The sequence below is a fragment of the Pseudorca crassidens genome, chromosome X (assembly GCF_039906515.1).
Source record: "Pseudorca crassidens isolate mPseCra1 chromosome X, mPseCra1.hap1, whole genome shotgun sequence".
NCBI classification, from domain to species: Eukaryota; Metazoa; Chordata; class Mammalia; order Artiodactyla; family Delphinidae; genus Pseudorca; species Pseudorca crassidens.
Genome location: NC_090317.1, coordinates 127965686 through 127983094, shown reverse-complemented (window position 1 = coordinate 127983094; position 17409 = coordinate 127965686). Strand labels below are relative to the sequence as shown.

The following is a 17409-nucleotide window of genomic DNA, read 5'->3' as shown; positions in this document are numbered from 1 at the left end:
CTCTTCCTCCCGACAGTCGTGTAACGTAGGCGCCCTTCGCCCGGTTTTTACAGGGAGAGCGAAGTACGAGGCTCACAGGTTCTTGTCTGGGGCCACACGTATACTTGGTGACGAGGCTGTAAGCTCATTCCGGAATGTGTGGACCACGGTGGTGAAAGGAGTTTTATCCAATACTTAGTGGTGTTCTGTCTGTGCCAGGGAGGGTTCTCTGTCCTTTCTGTGCGTGTGCATGGTGGGGGCCACCCCTAACGTTGTTGTGAGGGTTCAGTCAGTTACCTGGAGCTGGAGGCGTGGGGAAGCCTGGCCCGAGGATGCATACAGCCGGCCAGGGGTGGGTTGTCCCAGCCCTTCTGGTCGCAGTTCCCCAGCTCGTAGTTGCCAGGCCAAGTGCATCCTGGGTAGAATAACAGGACATGTCCGTATCCCAGCCAGAAGAGCTGCTAAGGCCGAGCTGCATCTCAGTTCTCACTTTCACTATGGGACCCCAGGGGTGTGCCTGGAAGAAATGCCCCTGGCAGCAAGGCGTGGATCCAGTGGGGAGCCTGCAGACAGGGTGAGAAGGACAGGTGACTTGTAGATGCTATCGGTGATACGGTTCTCAGGGTTGAACGCCTGCGTTCTCTCAAAGGCGCAAGGCTGGAGAATGTGAAACCAGTTAGGAGAGCTTGTTAACAGCCGGGGCAGAAGATTGGGGGTCGGGGGTGAGGCACGGCAGGGCCAGACAGAGTCTGTGGGGTGCGTGAGGCAGCTGTAGACAGACTGGAGACGTGTTTGTGAGCTGAACTGCCTGAGCTGGCTGGTGATGGAGAAACCCTCCGTTTCAGCCCCAGGTGTGGCCACCTGAAACGTCTCCAGATGTCACCAGACATCTCTTGGAGACCGCAGTCTTCCCCAGCTGGGAGCCACTGGTCTAAAGACTTGGGGGCAGGACTGACCCTCAGTGCAAACTGAAACAGAATTCCTAGTGACCCAACACCTCCCAGTCGTTAATTTGACAAATAAAAAAAATTTTTTCCCCACTTTTGGAAAAGGCTGGGGTTTAAGTCACTTTGAGGGCATCTTGTTTCCAAAGGGGGAAGGATCAGAGAGTTGCATAGTTTTGGTCTCTGCCTTATGAGGCTTCTTGAGCGTCTTTCAGTATGGTGAAGCTCTAGTGTATTTGTGTGAGAGTGTTGGGTGTTTTGGTTTTAGTTTTAAATTTTTATTTTTACCTAGGACATCTTTCTGATCTCCTAAATAGGGAGGTTGACACTTGAAGGAGCACTTTGGTTTGTGAATAGCAAGATGTGTTTGTGTGCCTGTTTGTGTGTGTGTGTGCGTGTGTTTTAATACTCTGTTCTTGCGTTAGCTGAGCATTGCCATTGGTGTCCTAGATTTTGAGGTATTTAGGTAAGCACAGAGTTGAATTTAATTGTTTTCCCAAAGGGATTTGCTTGCTGTGTTGTTAAATGAAATTGAGGACGGTACACTTGCCCTTTCCAGGTGAGGGTTGGGGGAGTAGGATGTGTTTGCACATCATAGAAACTGAAACCTGAACACCAGGACCATATGGCGTTCAGAAACTTCTGTGATAATTTCAGTGAATAAATAACGTGCTTGACAATTATATTTAAAAGTACGCTTAGTACTCATTGCAGAATGTGGAGAGAGTGCTTTGGGAGTTGAGGACGAGATTCACTGGCATTCTTTCCTACCCCATGGTACCCTCATTGTGTCATCTATAGACCAGAAATTGATGTGTCACCTGAAGATTACATTGATAGTTTGGTGTTATATCTGCGGGGAGAGATTCAGATTGCTGTTGGTTGACAACTTGCTGAATAAGAAAGATCATGCTTTCCTAATACTTTATTTATTTTTTAATAAATTTATTTATTTATTTATTTTTGGCTGCGTTGGGTCTTTGTTGCTGCACGCGGGCTTCTCATTGCTGTGGCTTCTCTCGCTGCGGACAGAGCACGGGCTCTAGAGCGCAGGCTTAAGTAGTTGTGGCTCGCGGGCTCTAGAGAGCAGCCTCGGTAGCTGTGGCGCAGGGGCTTAGTTGCTCCGTGGCATGGGCATCTTCCTGGACCAGGGCTCGAACCCGTGTCCCCTGCGTTGGCAGGCGGATTCTTTACCGCTGCGCCACCAGGGAAGTCCCTATCCTAATACTTCAATGTATCATCTTTAAACGTTGTGATTCTTTTTCTCTCACTAAATAAAATTTCATGCCACTGAATAAAATTTAACGCTTACAAACAAATATTGTGCGACTGATACCTTATTAAAGTTTTTGTGTTTTTTTTCCGTTGATGCTAGCTCTGGATGGATTATATAAGTGTAAGCCCAATTGGGTCATGTTACGTTACCTCTCTCATACCAGATTTTCATGTGACAGGTCCTGTCTTGGTCTTCGTATATGGGATTTATTTGGCATATCGTGGTGTGAGTTGGGAAAGTGCTTTTCATTCGTCACGTGTGACATGTGTATGGTTGAGTCTGCTGTCGTGGGGTGATGGGCAAATGACACACATGTCTGTATATATGTGCTCATATACGTCAACGCATGCTCACAATCCTGATTTTGCCAATTCTACAAGCATTAAGTACTTGTTGTTAGTGTCATAACGCTTTAAAGAAGAAATCAAGTTTATATGTGTCTTGGTGAGTGTCGCTTTTTCTCCTCATTTGAATAACTCACACTTTGACGCTGAACTTGTAAGACCTGCCATGTCATTTTGCAGGAATGAATGGATATTAAATGACTTACCCGAAGAGTATATGAAGAAAATATGTTTCCCCATTGATTCTTAAATTAAAAATGAATGATGTTTCCTGAATATTTATTTCCCTATACCTACAGTGCTACGTTTGTTTTTCTTCAAAGTTTAAAAACGAAGAGTGACTTTCTTTGGTTGTGATCGTGCTGTTTGCTTTGAAGGCACAGCTGTGGCATGCAGGCTGTGTTCTGTACTCAGCCATGATAAAGTGGTTCTCAGGGAGTCTGATGAAACAAGAGGCTAGTTGGCTTTGTGGCAGGTGCACAGGACTTGTGCAGTTTGGTTTTGTGCTGTTTTCTGTCTCGGTTGTTGCTAATAGATAGGTGACAGTTTACGATATTTGTGACATTTGTTGAATGAGTAAGCGAATGGATGAATGCACAGAGAAGGCCTTGCGTGCTGTTCTAGTTTCTATCCCCTGGAGCATCCGCTGTGCAGAAGCAGTGTTTCTTGCCGAAGCATACGTGGAGAGCCGTGGTCTACACCCAGGCGTGATGGGGTGAGGGCTCCCCGACTGCCGTCGTGAGGTGGCATTCAGAGGAGTTGCCATTAGCAGCCTGCCAGTTGTCTTGTGTTTTGTTATTTTTTATGTCTCACTGCTACTTACTGCTGTGATGTTGTGAGTACGGTACAAATTTCTCTTTTGTGAGGGACCTTCCTATCTCACCTCAGATGAAAGAGGGCCCTCGGTTGCCCTGTTTACACACTGGGTGTAATAAAATCCAGTCCTGGGTGCGGAGGGCTGCTGCTGCTTGTGTGATAGCGTTCTGAAAGTTGCTCACGTTCTTAACGAGGAAGGAGGCCCTAAGGAATTAAATCACAGAACCTTGTATTGGAAATAGTAACGGCGGGGATTTGGAAATTGCCCTCAGGTTTTTCTTCTGAACTGGTGTCTAACGTCGTCTCGGGGTGGGTGCTGTCGGCACTGATGTTCCATCGCTGTCTTTTCTTCCTCTGTGTCGTAGTCTTTGATCTGTGCTGTCACGTATGGTAGCCACTGGCCACGTGTGGCTCTTCAAATTAAATGAATTAAAATTAAATTCAGTGTAAAAGTCAGGCCCTCAGTCGTACTGGCCACATTTCAACTGCTCAGTAGTCACACGTGGCTAAATGAAGACCTTTCTAGACAATGAAGGTACAGTGCGGAAAGCTTTATCAGATGGGAGATGGCTAGCTAGATTTTTGCCTAACAGGTATTCCAGGAAAGAGAGGGAGGGGAAAATACCTCAAGTCTGAAGAAGAGAACTTTCAAACCAAGTGACTAGAACAGTGAATAAAAATTCAGCCCATCAAAAAAATTACTACATGAAGGCTCATCATCGTGTCATTTTAGAAAATCAGGGATAAAGGCAGTATCTAAGCACTTTCTGGATTTAAAAAAAAGTCATAGGAAGGATTTTGAATCAGAATGACATCATATTTCTTAAGTTAGAAAACAGACTGAGCTTAGAATTCTATGAAAATTTATTTTCACTCAATTTTGAAGTCATTCCCTCCCTGGTTGTTAATTAAGAGTAGCATAAAGTGGTTTTCCGTGTTCAGGCTATCAGTATAATTTAGCTCTCATACATCACTTCTCAGGAAGCTACTAGAGAATGGGTCCCATCAGAACGAGAGAGTAATCCAAGAAAGGGGAAGATTTGGGGTCCCGGAAACAGAAGGAGGCGGAAGGAATTCTCAGGATGCTGGTGTGATCTCGGGGCATCTGCTCTGAGCCGACCCACCTCTGACAAGTACAGACTGGAGCAGAGACCAGAGGAAGGTCTGGTGTGTATACATTTGGGGAGAGGGGGGTGGGGGTGAGGGCAGGATAGACATGGAACTGACAGATTATCCGAGTTAAAAATTGAAAGGTTGTGGAGGGTGTTGGAGGAATTATCAAAGAAAATAAAAACAGAGGCAACTAATAATCCCAGGAAAATGTAAGAGTTGCATAAGAAAGGAATCATAATCACACTGTACTGCTTGCTCAGCGGTGCCGATTCCATTGTCAAAATAATACGTGTGCCGTCTAGATTTAACCCCCCAAATGTTATACTGTTGGGGAAACGTGGGAGGGTAAGTCCAGGATTGGTGATCGGAATTTAAAAAACCAAAATTCCTCTTCCATGTGTGAGAAAATCAAGTTAAGTGGTATCTGATGTTGATAGGATACATTATAAGCAGCTTACTTAGAAACATGGGAGTCCGTACTAGGCAGCACTGCCAACAACAGAAGCAGTTCTAAGGTTTGAAAGTGGTTGCTCTGTGAAGTAGCATTGAGGGTAGCTGGTGCTGGAAAGCTTGCAGTGAAAAAGGAGGAGTGTTTCGCCTCCTCTGTGTACGTGTATCACTTTGAAAAGAATAAAAATGGTTTGGAAAATGAAAGTATACAGTATATATACCTTGGGCAGAATTATAGAAATTTTAGTACGGTTCAGGTTCGGGGTTCTCAACCTTGGTGATACTGACATTTGATCCAAATCATTCTTTGCGGAGGGGGCGCTACGCTGCGTGCTGTGGGATGTTTCGCAGCCTCCCTGGCCTCACCAGATGCCAGTAGCATTCTTCCCCGGAGTCCTGGCAACTAAAAATGTTTCCACACGTTGCCCGGTGTCCCGGGGTTGGGGCAGGGGGGCGAAATCAGCGCCATTTGAGAAGCACCGATTTAAAGGATTTAAAATCTGGTATGGAATGAATCATCTCAATATATGAAAACACTGGTCAGCACAGTATGGGTAATGCAGGACACAGCAGCTTCATCACGAAGAACTTGAACCCCATACGGAGCAAATGAAGTGCTTTGGAATTCTCTGGTACGGTGAACCGCTGCAGCCCACCCGTGCCTTTGGGACCAGAATGTGTCTTAGCCCCTGGCTCTTGGCCCAGTTAATTCAGGGCTCAGTGAAAAAAAGAAAAGGAGTCAGGAGGAAACTGCGGCTCCTCTGTCACGCACCGTGGCTTCGGAAAACATACTTTAGATTTTTCACATTATTTTCAGGATGATACAACTGAATTTCTCCAGAGTGGAAATGTTAATCATTATGGCAACTTTGGGGGAGAAATGCGCGCTTTGGATACATTTCTCTGCTCCGTTGGCTGCAGGACGAGATACATTCCTCCTGTCTCCCCCTCCCCTCCCTCTTCCCTCCCCCACCAGTTCTTTTGCAAGTTCTTGGTTCAGTTCCTTGCAAGGTGTTTTCCCTTAGAATTTACAAAGGAAGTCAACAGGAAAATGGTTCCTCAGGTTTTTCTTTTTTTTTGATGTGGATGAAACCTCATAAATAATTTAATACCCTCATTTCACAGCTGAGGAATCTCTGGTTCAGAGAGTTTCTTATAATTAATTAGGAGCAAAGTGAGGCCTGTAACTCTGCTCTTTTTTTTTTTTTTAAACGTTTTCAGTTAAACAAATAAATTGCACATTCACGGTAATGCTGTGGAAGGAAGGCAGAACAGGGCAGTGAAATGGATCCGGCCTCTGGCATGTTTTGTCAGCACTTCCATACAGTTCAGCGTTCTGAGCGTGATCTGCCAGGAGCGTGTGCCCTTCCTTGTCAGCTTAGATAAAATGAAACAAAAGAAAAGAAGCCAGAAGCTCATGAGGGGCTCCTTAATTCCAATTCCTGATGGTCCAGACGGAGCCCCTGCGGGGGGGGTAGGGGGTCTAGGATGATGCAGAAGCAAGTCAGAAAGGGAGGGCTCTGGTCCTCCAGTCTCCCCGCTTTTGTTGGGGGCAGTCCTGGAGCCAGGATGCACAACCACTGCAGCTGTCCTTACACTGGTGGCCCAAAGAGTGACGTTGGTCCATAGTGCTCGGGCGGCTCCTTCCTCCCTCTGCTGGATTGAGGCAGCCGCATTCTCTCCACGGACCGGCCCTCGGGTACTCTTGTTTGCTGTCAGCATCCTCATTCCTAAGTACCACGATAGCAAGAGCATCCCCCGGCCGGTATTTTGGGAAACCTCCGTACCTTCCTCTTGCTCCCGTTCGTTGCCTCCAGTACCACTCAAGCAGTAGCCCCTTTCTCTTCTACGTTGCCTGACTTCTTGCGCCAACAAGTGCCACCTCCTCCGTGAAGCCTCTCTAGATTTCTTCCATGTGGAGAAGACGGCGTGCCTGAGTCCTGGTCATCCTGTCAGCCGCAGTCGTCCTTGTACGCCATCTCAGTAGCAGTTATTTGCTAGTCTTTGCCTGATTTTTGAGAGACGGCTGTCACTAGAAGCCAAGGACACCACACTATTTTGGATTTCCTCCTACTTTGCTGTACTCTCCTCTGTCTCATTGGCCTGGTCCTTCTTAGGGTTCAGTGGTCAGTATATATAATATATATATAATCGACTATATTATATATATAGTCGATTATATAATATATAGTCGATTATATCACATATATAATCGACTATGTATATTACCTATATGGTCGACTATATATATAACATATATAGTCAATTATATATATTATATAGTCGATTATATATATATAATCTATTCTTTTTCAGATTCTTTTCCATTATAGGTTATTACAAGATATTGAATATAGTTCCCTGTGCTCTACAGTAGGTCCTTGTTCTTTATTTCATATATGGTAGTGTGTGTCTGTTAATCCCAAACTCCTAATTTATCCCTCCCCCCTTCTCCCTTGGGTAACTGTAAGTTTATTTTCTATGTCTGCGAGTCTGTCTCTGTTTTGTAAGTAAGTTCATTTATATCATTTATTTATTTTTTATTTATTTGTTTTTATTTACTTATTTTTGCTGTGCTGCACGGCTTGTGGGATCTTAGTTCCCTGACCAGGGATTGAACCCAGGCCCTCGGCAGTGAAAGCTCTGAGTCCTAACCACTGGACTGCCAGGGAATTCCCTGTATCCGTTTTTTAGATGCCACATGTAAGTGATAGCGTATGATACGTGTCTTCCTCAGTCTGACTTACTTCACTCAGCATGGTCATCTTGAGACCAGTGGTTCTCACAGGGGCGAGAATGCCCTCCAGGGGACACGGGCAGTGTGGGTCAGTTTTGGTTGTCACCTCTTGGGAGGATGGGGGACTCCTATCGGTGTCTAGTGGGAAGAGCCTGGGCTGCTGTCCAGGATCCTGCAGCGTAGAAGATGGCCCCACCGCAGACACAGCGGTCTCATCTAAGCGCCAGCAGTGCCGAGGATGAGAAGTCCTGCATCCGATGCTCCCATCCAGGCCCACGGCTTCAGAGGTCGTGGTTACTGCCGGACTTAACTCTGTGACTGTGACCTCTCCCACTTGCTGAGACCTGTGTGTTTAACCACCTAGTTAACAGCCTGCTTGGAGAGCCGATGGGCAGTTTCAAAGTTCACACCTTAAAAGACTCTTGATTTCTCTTCCGCTCAGCCTTCGTGCCTCCTGGGCAATGGCCCCACCTTCCAGGTTTTGCTCAAGCTCTGAACCTAGAAGCTGTCCTTGCTTCTTCCGTCCCCTCCCCAGCACACCTCCGCCTTACCGGTGCGTCCTCCGGGTCACAACTCCAGACACCTCAGACGCTGTGCGTCCCTCTCCATCTTGTCTCTCATCCTCCCCGCCTGCTTTGTGAGCCACTGTGTTCCTCTGCTGAGCAAGATATTCTCTGGGTTTTGTTCTAAGAACGATGGGAGCCCCTGAAGGGTTGTTAAGTAGAAAGATGGTCATATTTTCTTTAATCGTTCAGTCTGGCGCTGGGTGAAGGGAGGTCAAGAAGAAAGGATCAGACTCCTTTCCAAGGGCTGCAGAGTCCTCTGTGATCCAGGACCTGCGATCACTCACTTCTGCTGCCCAGTGCACTGGCCTTCCTCCCTGGCTCCCAGTCGCCAAGGTCGATCTCGCCACGGGACATTTGCACTTGCTGGCCACTGTCGCTCCCATTCAAGGGCTCCCTCCTCATAGAGCTCCATCCCAGGCCCCAGTGTAAACTCAGCTCCTTGTCTGCTGGTCACTTGTCTCCCACGACCAGTTTGAGCGTCATCACTTCTCTCCTGTTAAACGGTCTCGTTGTGAGTTTTCTGACGAGTTTACTGTCACTGATCTCCCCTCACTGAGATTCCCCCTATCCCCCCTTTTCGTTGTCCAGCCGGGTAAGTGTCACATGACGGCAGACCTCAGGTGTCCCGGAAACCGGGGCAGCCCTGAGCAGCGCTTCCGCTTTCCACAGGACCGGGCGTGTCGTTCTCAGTAAGCACGTGCTGAGTTGCGTTGAATCTAGAAATACCTGTGTTGTCACTTAGCGTGTTTTAGGATGCTAGAGAAAACTGAGAGATGGGGTAGATGTTTCAGTTACTGGAACTCCCTGCTGATGTGATCACAGTCGGTTCTCAGATAGTGAGATGTTTGAACAGATTTGTGTGTGTGGACAGTCACATCATGTGCTTTACATAGAGACGTAAGCCTGCAGTTCACCTACGGTGGTTGTCTACCATCTGACGCTGTTATTATTTCAGCTTCCTCAGACCTCCTCTTTCAGAAGTCTGCCTGCTTCGGGAACGGTCGAGAATGTATTCGAGATGTCTTCGTTGATATGTTTTGCCTGACTTTGGGTATTTTTTTCATTGACAGGTAACTGAAGACAGAAAACAGGCCTAAAAAATACACCCTCGAAGGGAGAAGGGGTTTGCCTACGTTTGGCTCTGAGTAAGTGGAATTGTAACATGGATTCTTTCTTATTCCGTAATGAATATCCTGTCAGCCGCTCCACGTTTTCTGGGCTTAAAAATTAACTATTACTGTATGGCTGTGCGTACCGGAAACAGGGATTTCCCAGGATTTCTTGTAAGAGGAGATTTGGTGACCAGAACATGCTTTCTGTCTGCGTCGGCACTTCGCAGCAAGCTCCTATTTTATTTAGCTCCTGGAAGTCAGAGATTTTAGGAGAGAGAAAGGGAGATGGTTGTTAAAGTGCGTGTGCTTTCGAGGGAGGCGTCGTCGCGGCTGTGTTTTCCCATGTGCATTTCAGGTACGTATTTTTCCAAAGATGGCTGATTTACAATAAACAGAGTTTTTTGACTCTCTTTCGCCTTTCACAGGCTCCCTTTGTCTTGCATGTGCCTCTCAGAATGTGTTTGGAAAATGACAGGCATCCACTGCTTGTGGACCAACCAGAATTTTCCATAGAAACCTCGTTTGGCACCACTGTGAGGCAACGTGGCCTGTGCTGTAGGCCCCTGGGGAGGCGTTTTCCTGCTGTCTGAGCCCCACGTGGACTGTTGTGAGGGGTACAGAGAACCCAGACTCACCGAGAGCAGGGCCGTCTGGGTTCTGGGGTTGCCATCTTGGCTGCTGTATTTCACCCAGTTTACAGCGAGGCCCGATTCTCACCCACATCAAGAGCAGCCTTTTCAGACCACCTTTTATGAAAGTCTCCTGTTTCTGGGATGACCATCCTTTGAATCTGTTGCTTCTGGAGCACTGTGGAGTATACCAGGCTGTGTGAGATGTGTCTTGTGTTTTGGGGTAAGGGATTACAGGTGCTGGAAAGCCGTGGTGGGCATGGGGTGTGCCATGGGTGGTGCTGACATCTCCTGCTCTGGGAACTCCGAGGAAGGGTCTGTTAGCCTGTGCTAGAGCAGCTGAGGAAGGCTGGACCTGTGTCTTCAAAGGGACACTCGGATTGGGTTCGGTGCTGCGTGGGATTTCAGTACATACTGAGGAAATGTGTTCTAGACGGGGACTCTGGGCACAGGTGAGGACTCAGGAATAAGAAAGCTTTTTCTTTTTTTAGGGAAAAGTGGATAAGCCAGCCTGGTGGAATGCAGGGGACTGGGGGGAGGGGCAGAAAAGGTATAAGGAGGAGGCAAGGACTCTGAACTTGACCCTGTCTGCACAGTGCCTAAAGGACATTGATTCGGATTCTCTTAGCGTTAGAGCTGCCATGTTTGTGCGCCAAAGGTGACCTTTAGAACCAGCCCCCACGGGTGAAGAAGGATGAGTGTATCGTGGCAAAATACTTCCATAGCACCTCACTGTGTGCCAGACGTTGCCATAGTTCGGTTAACAACTTTATTGAGTCATAATTCGCACAGCTGATGATTCACCCATCTGGAGTGCACATACAATTCAGTGGTTTTCAGGGTATTCACAGAGTTGTGCAACCATCACAGTTGATTTTAAAACATTTCATCCCTCCCCAAAGAATCTCATACACGTTAGGAGTCACTCCCCATTCCCACCTCCCCCAGCCCCTGATCACCACCGGTCTACGGTCAGTGTCTGGGGATCTGCTCATTCTGGACGTTTCACGTAAATGCAGTAAGTCACGTAACGTGTGCTTGGTGACTGGTTTCTTTTTTACGTAGCATAATGTTTTCAGGTTTCTTTGTAGCATTCCTTTTGTTTGCCGAGTCACATTCCATTGTATGAATACACCACATTTTGTTTATCTGTTCATCGATCACACACCGTTATTTTTGAAGGCTTCTATTTTGAAGTAATGTTAGACTCAAAAAGAGGCTGCAGAAATAGTACAGTGAAGTCTAGGGCACCCTCCTCCGCCTTCCCCGGCTGATAACATCTTACGTGAAGGTACTGCTTACCAAGAGCAGGAAATTGGACATCGGCACTGTTGACACAAATGCAGACCTTATCTGGATTTTAGCAGTTCTTATGTGTGTGCATGCGTGTGTGTGTGCATGTGGACAGTGTATGGAATATGATCACGTGTAGGTTCGAGCAACCCCCATTGTAATCTGATGCAGAACTCTTCCGTCAGCACGGGGAAGGCTCCGTATGCCCCGTCTGTATGGTCACCCTCTCCAGCTCCTGGCGGCAACTGGCTTCTCCGTCTCTGTCATTTCATCCTTTCAAGAATGTTCCAGAAATGGACTCATGCAACGTGTGGCCTTTTGAGACTGCCTTTAGCGGCTTAGCCTCCAGCACTTCAGATCCATCCCGGATGTTGTGTATTACTGCCAGCGCCTGCCTCGTATTCCACAGTCTGGATACACCAGCGTGTATTTATCCACTCATGCGTTGAAGGGCGTTTGGGATCTCCCTAGTCTGAGGCTGCGACACACAGAGCTGCCGTGAACACCCAGGCACAGGTTTCGGTGTGCGCCAGATGCTGGTTTCCGGCCCCGTTTATTCCTCACGCCGTCCGGCGAGGTCGGTGCCCCTGTCGCCTCTGTTGTCCAGAGAAGGAAGCTACGGCACAGAGCAGCCCTGGGTCTCCCCGGGTCACGTGGGCAGTGCTGGAGCTGCCGAGCTCAGAAGAGGCAGCGATGGCATTGGGCTTCGCCACCCTCAGGACGCTGCTCAGGAGAGAGTCCTGGCCCGGCTGACGCGGAGGGCAAGCCACCCCGCGTCCCCCACCAAAGAGAAGAGCGCCAGCGTCAGGGCTGGGATCTGAGCCGCCGCTGGGGATGGATTCCTTTCGTGGACAGAAAGAGACCCACCTCGGAGGGAGCTAAGCCCGCTGTCCCGCTGAGCTGCTTCCCCCTTTGGAGGCCTCTGTGTGCGGTCGGCGTGGAGGGTCAGGCACCTGGGAACCTGGGGAAGCCCTGCAGGCGTTGTCAGCTCTCGGGGTGATGGGAGGCAAAGCCACCGTCCGCGGGGCATGCACCCACGTTCGTGCTGCCGAGAGCCACCTGGCTGCGCGCCCAGAGCCGCTGCCCGTGCGCGTCTGCGGGAGCTGCCTTCAGAGGGGCTGCTCGCTGCCACCTGAATCGGTCATCCAGGCAGTGAGAGGCTGAGTAGTGTCCTCTGTTCTGCCCTTTGTCACTGTCGTTGTAGTGCAAGGACAGAGGGAGGAGAGGAGGAGAGCCCTCCTGCTTCCGCCACCCGCGCCTCTGGCCCTTCTGGGAAGCTGCTTCGATCCTCTGAGCCTCGTCTTCTTTTCTGTACAACGAGGAGGTTAATCCCTGCTTCGTAGTGTTTCGGTACAACGTGTGCAACATTGTCTTGAGCACGTGGAGTCCGTGCACATTCCTGTTCTTCCTCCTGCCCTTTCCCCACTTCCCCTGCCGTATTCACAGTCTGGAAGTGATGGAGAACCCCGGTGTACACAGTGTTTGCTCTGGAGCTGCGTTCTGTGTGTGCGTGTGCGTGTGCGTGTGCATGCATGTGTGTGTGCGTGTGTGCACGTGTGCGCACATGCGTGTTGCTTATTCTAAGCACCTGCCTTCTGCTTTCTCATTTTTCTCTGCTGTTCTTTTTTTTTTTCTTTTTTTTGGTAGGGGGTTCCTAGTAACTGGAATGGGTGGCCAGTTCTCACCAATTCCTTTCTATTCATAAAATCCAAGAAGGGCTCAAATGAGCCCAGTAGCTGTCATTAAAAGGAGCCCTGACTCTGAGAGAAGTGGTTCCTTGGAGCCCAGAGAGTTTCCTGTTAGAAGTAATTAGAACTGGACACAGTAACAAGGACAAAACAGTGTCTTTTGTGGATCTCATCTGGGTGGACTGTTGTGTTAAACACCAAACCGGTTGCAGGGGTTTCCATACTAAGTTGGTGCAGGTGGCAGCCCGGGGAGGGGTGGGGTTTGTTCAGCAGGCCTGGGGTGCCATGGGCTAGAGTGGGGTGTTGCTCATTTGTCTTACCGAAAGCCACAAAGCGTCCCGGGTGCCCTCGGAACCATAGCCCGTTGATTTAAAGACGTGCATTCCATGTGGTAGAACGATTGCATTTTCCGTGGTCTCCAGCTGATGAAAAGTGCCTGATTAGGTGCTGTTTGATAGCGTGATTCAGCCCTTCCTTCCTCCCTTCCGATCCTCGGTTCAGATTTATTCAGCGTACTTTTCTTTCAAACAACGTTTGTCTTCTTGAATGCCCAGAACACACAGGTAGAGCCCCACAGACACTGCCTCCCTCCAGGTTATCAGGAAAACTGCTTTCCCCGGAGAAGCTACTCTTTTCCTCTCGAACCCACACAGGCTGGGCGAGGGCTGTCGCGAGCAGCCATGTCCCAGCTGAGGGATTGAAAGTCTGGTGAGCTTCTGCACGATGGAATCTGATGCAAAGAGACATTACGTTCTGATTAATTAAATTCAAGAATAAGCTCTTGAAATTGGCTGTCGGTTCTGGTTGTAAACTGGCCCGAAAACGATGAGACGTTTCTGACATCTGTTGCTACTTCTGGCTCTTGTACCAAATCAAAGTATGTTGTTTTTCTTAGTGTTTCCTTTTGGTTTTCCTTGTAAACATGGGTGGTTCCCAGAGATCTCTTTCTTGGTGTAGGACAGTGGCTCTCAAGTGCGGGCCGGTTTTTACCCCCAGGGGACACTTGGCAAAGTCTAGAGACATATTTGATGGTCACATTTGATTGACTTGATTGGGGGTGTGTGTGATACTGGTGTCAAGGGATGCTGCCAAACATCCCACAATGGACAGGACAGTCTCCCGCACCCCGTCACACACCACAGGAGTATCTGGCCCCAGATGTCAGTAGTATGAGCTTGGCTGCTTTGGGAGTTGGCCCCAAACTTGGAACGTGTTGAATATCGCCCTCTGTCTTCTTTCACAGTAGTTTGGTGGCTGTCGGCATTTACTCTGAAGCACCGTGGTCAGGAGCTTTTGATCCTCCTACGATGTCACGAATACGCAGTATGACTATACTTTTAGAAAAGAACATGCTTGGATTTCTGGTCCTAAATTCTGTTTTCCTTTGCAGGAAGAAATACATTTTTGACAATGTGATGGTATGTGTCAATTCATAGGCGTCAGTTCACTTCAACTTCATTTAATTTATAGTCTGTTAGAAAGTTTGCATAATTTTTTTATGGTCAGTAATAATTCTAGATCTTATTACTTAGAGTAATTGCGGGGAAGTTCCTGGTGGTCCAGTGGTTAGGACACGGCGCTTTCACTGCCCAGGACCCAGGTTCGATCCCCGGTTGGGGAACAAAGATCCCACAAGGCATGCTGCACGGCCATCAGAAAAAAAAACTGTGGGATCCTCCAAGTTCCTACTTATTGATTGAGTGATTGATTGGCTGTACCCCGAGGCATGCGGGATCTTAGTTCCCCGACCAGGGATCCAACCTGCGCTCCCTGCACTGGAAGCTTGGAGTCTTAACCTCTGGACCACCAGGGAAGTCCCCAAGTTCCTACTTTTATAAGATTCCTCTGTGCACAATTAGCAAATTTTTAAGGGAACCCCCGACATGAAAATAGTCCTCCACAAGACTGTAACTGAAAGTTCATGCCTTTACTTAATAGCTATTTAAGTCACATTGACAAGGGATTATTTTTTATAGTGATAATGCGCGTAACATATAATTTGCCATCCTAACCATTTTTTCCCCAGTAGGTGACAGTTTTGTTTCCCATCTTAACCATTTTTAAATGTACAATTCGGTGTCGTCAAGTATGTCCCCGTTGTTGTGCAGCCACCCGCGCGCAGAGCTTTTTTCACCTTCCCAAACTAACACTCTGCACTCACTAAACAACTCTCTATTCCCCTCTCCCAGCCCGTGGCACCCACTGTTCTTCTTTATGTCTCTGAATTTGACTGCTCTAAGGACCTCATACAAGTGGAATCATATAAGATTCGTCCTTTCGTACCTGGTTAATTTCACCCAGTGAAGTGTCTTCACAGTTCAGCGATGGTGTAGCATGTGTCAGAACCGTTTCCCTTTTTGTGTCTGAATAATGTTCCACTGTGTGTGTGCACCATAGTTTGTTTATCCCTTCCCCCATCGATGGATAGTTGAATGGTTTACAAAGAACTATTTTAAAGTCGGGTCCCTTTATGTCTGACTTGTGACCACTGTTTAGACATAGAAAGTGTTCCAGGCGGTGTGTGGGGAAATGATGAGGTACGCACACGGAACACTCCAGAATCTTCCTTGTACTCTTCCTCAAGTGCCCTTAACACATTTCTCTGCTGATGTAGGAACTGCCTTCTGAGATGAGCTTATATGTTCATCCCACCTGCCTCGTTCCCTTCCACAGGAGAGAGCAATAGAAGTATTTTGATGGGTAGCAGAAGTGTTCAGAATGGTACCCTGTGCCAGCCCACGTCCCACCGTGCTCTCTTTTTTTTTTTTTTGTGGTACACGGGCCTCTCACTGTTGCAGCCTCTCCCGTTGTGGAGCACAGGCTCCGGACGCACAGGCTCAGCGGCCACGGCTCACGGGCCCAGCCGCTCCACGGCATGTGGGATCTTCCCAGACCAGGGCACGAACCCGCGTCCCGTGCATCGGCAGGTGGACTCTCAACTACTGTACCGCCAGGGGAGCCCTAAGTTTTTTTTTTTTAATGTATTTATTTAATTTATTTATTTTTGGCTGCGTTGGGTCTTCGTTGCTGCACACAGGCTTTCTCTAGTTGTGGAGAGCAGGGGCAACTCTTTGTTGCAGTGCACGGGTTTCTCATTGTGGTGGCTCCTCTTGTTGCGGAGCGCGGGCTTCACTAGTTGTGGCTCTTGGGCTCAGTAGTTGTGGCGCACGGGCTTAGTTGCTCTGCCTGTGGGATGCACGTGGGACCTTCCCGGACCGGGGCTTGAACCCGTGTCCCCTGCCTCGGCAGGTGGATTCTTAACCACTGCGCCACCAGGGAAGACCTCCATCCACTTTGAAGACGTTTTTCTGTGTGACGACATAGTGTTTGGTTTACACAACGTATGTTCCTCTAAAACGCCAAATCTAAGCTCCCAGTGTGTTTTCAGCTGAGCCTTGTCACAGCGTTTACTGACATAGAATATTGTCACTTTGCGTTCTGTAGCTGTTTGTCAGCGGACGTAGGTAGAATATTAATCTTGTATGAAATTCAGATAAGCAGGGAGCAGGTGGATTTATGGCTCTCAAAACCTGTAAACTCTGCAGCTGCGGTGAGTTCTTGAACTGTGAATAAAGAAATTCTGGACTGTGGCTAGCAAGGGCTGGCGTGACCTGATTTGCCACAAAATACATCACCCTGTCAGGGATCTGTTTCTTGCGCTGTGTCTTCTCTGGTTTGCTCCTGATGCTGTGATGCTGCAGCCGTGGGCTCCCTTTGAGAGAAGAGCGAGATGCCTCCTTCGTGTAGTAGCCCGGGCATGGGCAGAGCTGCTCCGCACCCCCGGGAGGCTTCGGGGGCCCAGTGGCTAAAGCAAGTTTTCGCGTCCATTTAGTGTCTGGAGGTTGAGGAGTGTCCGCACCACAGGCTCTGTGTCAGCCAGGTAGGGTGCACGCGAGGCTTGGCGAGCGGGCGCCCCTCCCGGTGTCACAGGACTGCAGCGCCTGCAGGACGCACGGAGTGGGGTGTACCGGGCCGTGCAGGGATTTTGGGAATGGCAGCTGAATTACTGCATTTTGGAATCGCTTTTGGAATCCCAGAGTCATGGCTGGGACAGACTTCCTGCCCCCGTGTGTCCATGTCCCCCAGCAAGAAAGATTGTTCCTTGGAGGAAGTGCAGAAACGATTGTGAAAATGTTCCCTTCTGTTGATACTGCAGAAGTGATTATCAAAAGTGAGTGCCCCTGCCACACACACACACACACACACACACACACACACACACACACACTTCCCTAGAGTGGAAACATCCTCTGCTTGCTGGCTGCCTCCACTGTCTCAGAGAAGGAATGAGCTGTGTGAGTGCATTTGCGATTCGTCGCCCAGGCTGGATGGCTTGCAGACACTTCAGCCAAAGCCACGTTTTTCAGCAGCTTTATTGAGGCATAATTCATGTCCATCAAATTCACCCCCTTAAAGTGTATGATTCGATCGTGTTTAGAGTATTCACAGAGCTGTACAGCCG

At 48.5% G+C, this 17409-nt stretch overlaps 1 protein-coding gene across 8 annotated transcripts in view; it reads left to right on the top strand.

Moving 5' to 3' along the window:
- LOC137216322 (F-box-like/WD repeat-containing protein TBL1X) overlaps nt 1-17409 on the top strand; it is a 231348-nt gene that overhangs the window by 77877 nt on the left and 136062 nt on the right. For all 8 annotated transcript variants that reach the window (XM_067722255.1, XM_067722252.1, XM_067722257.1 and 5 more), the window contains one exon: nt 9296-9370. The gene's annotated coding sequence lies outside the window, so the exon portion shown is untranslated. The remainder of the gene's footprint in view (nt 1-9295; nt 9371-17409) is intronic.